The 1,849-nt window shown below is 61.0% G+C and overlaps 1 protein-coding gene across 1 annotated transcript in view; it reads left to right on the top strand.

Moving 5' to 3' along the window:
* The window catches only part of LOC113206845 (uncharacterized), a gene marked incomplete in the record, with an annotated part of 18,681 nt that extends 18,465 nt beyond the window's left edge, over positions 1-216 (top strand). The window contains 1 exon segment of the mRNA XM_026423100.2: positions 1-216.
* Between the last annotated feature and the right edge of the window lie 1,633 nt (positions 217-1,849).

The raw sequence follows: 1,849 nt of genomic DNA, 5'->3' as shown, positions 1-1,849 counted from the left end.
TCTCAAACCATTGAATAATGGGTCATCAAATGCTGAAAATTCTCATTTTTTAAAAAACTCTACTTTGCAGTCACTATTTCTTTGTAAGATATTGCATTTCCGAATGTAAACTCATGCTTACTTTAATGCTGTGTATGTATGACTGTGTAAAATGTGTATGGCTGTTTGTCTTGTCTGTGTGTCTGTCTGTCAATAAATGGAGGAGGTAAGAGTAAATCGAGACCATTTCATCGCATTCCCTTCGCTCCGTTCTTCTTAAAGGACCAGTCACCAGAACGGAATCGTCACAATATCATTTTGAGTATTATTTCGCAGTGAAATCATTTGGAAACACAAGGCTTGAGGCTTGAGCTGGGCTGCGCCGCTGCTCCGCCTGCCTAGGCTGGAACCCCTCGGCCCGCGCGCGCGTGCGTTTGTTGCAGCCTCGTCTCACAATTAACCGCCGTCGTTCACGCTCCAGATCGTTTGGAGCCTATGGCTTCTCGCAGTAGCATGTGGCATGTAGCCCGAGGCCGAGGAGCCTACGGGGGAGGGGGGTCACTTTTTGGCAGGCATGAGACGAAGCATTTGAAGTGCGGGGGCGGGCGGGGGGGTCGAACCTGCTCTCTGCTGGTCCTTTCGAACGAGTGGGGGGACCAGTTCAGAGAGGAGAAGGAGGAGGACCTCCTGGGGATTTGCGGACGCTGTAACGGTCCGACGGGTCCTCCCATTGAACGCCATACATAAGCGATGCGGGTGGGGCAGGAGGGAGGGGGGGGGGCATAAGACACGCACACACTTTGCGCGATTCGAGCCGGGCGGCGGCAGCTCCACGGGGCAGCAGCAGCAATAGCTGCACTTACTGCGAATGGAATCCAGAGGTAGGTTATTGGTGTGCCCTCCCCCCTTCCCTCCGCCCCTGTTCCGCGCTAATCTAGGCCAATGTATCTTCCGCCGCCGGCCCGCTCCGGCGCTGCTCCCCGCGCCTTCGCCCCGGCCCTGTCACCGGCCGGCCGCGACCCTTGCGCTCGCGCGGCCCCTCGTGCCGTCCGGAGGCTGAGGAGGCTGACGTGAGACCCGGCAAAGACCAGTGGCTCGCGTGATAATTCGGCCCAATAAAAGGTACTCGGAGCCGCTCTGGTCGGGAGGGGGGCTGGATGTGGGTCAACACGCTCGGGGGAGGCGACGACGGGGAGACCAAAGCCGTCGTGTCGTCGGCTCCCACAAACGCTCATTGTCGTTGAATAAGACAGTCTATTAATGAGGTAATTAATTGGTGGGGCTTGCGACACCGCGCGCGCCAGCCGCTCAGCCGAGCTCAGCCCTGTGGGCGTTCACCCGCCGTCGTCGGCGTGGCTGGGCCAGGCTGCGCTCCCCCGCTGAGCACAGCCGCGTAGCGCAGCCTGCACCCGTGCACCAACCACGAGTGCAACGTGCGCTTTGCGGCTTGGGGAGAGGGAGAGCCTAAGAGCGAGGCCATCCCCTGGGCTGATCTGTCCTCTCCTGTTCGATAGGATGCTTTGTGGTGCGGCTTGCAACAACCACCCGCATCTCCGCGATGAAGTGGCACGCCTATGCCGGAGGGCGCGGGAAATTAACACTTTGCCCGCGATTCTAGCAGCAGCAGCAGCAGCGGTTTTGGTGTGGTGCGCGCCCGCAGCATTGCGGGGCGGGGCAGAGGACCTGGCCGGCAGGCACGCCCCCACCACAGTGATCCGGGCTGGCCCCGCCCCGCCCCACCTCACCGTCGCGTCACCGTGCTGGAGTCCTCCGGGGCTCCGGGGCCGGCTGCAGCCGCCAGTTCACCGCCCGCCTCCGACCGACGCCGGAGTCCGAACTCCACCCGCGCCCGTCCGCTCGCTCGCCCGCC

The sequence above is a fragment of the Frankliniella occidentalis genome, unplaced genomic scaffold, assembly GCF_000697945.3.
Source record: "Frankliniella occidentalis isolate FOCC.00 unplaced genomic scaffold, Focc_3.1 Scaffold531, whole genome shotgun sequence".
NCBI lineage: Eukaryota > Metazoa > Arthropoda > Insecta > Thysanoptera > Thripidae > Frankliniella > Frankliniella occidentalis.
Note: the sequence above shows the minus strand (reverse complement) of the source record. Positions and strands in the feature narration are given on the sequence as shown.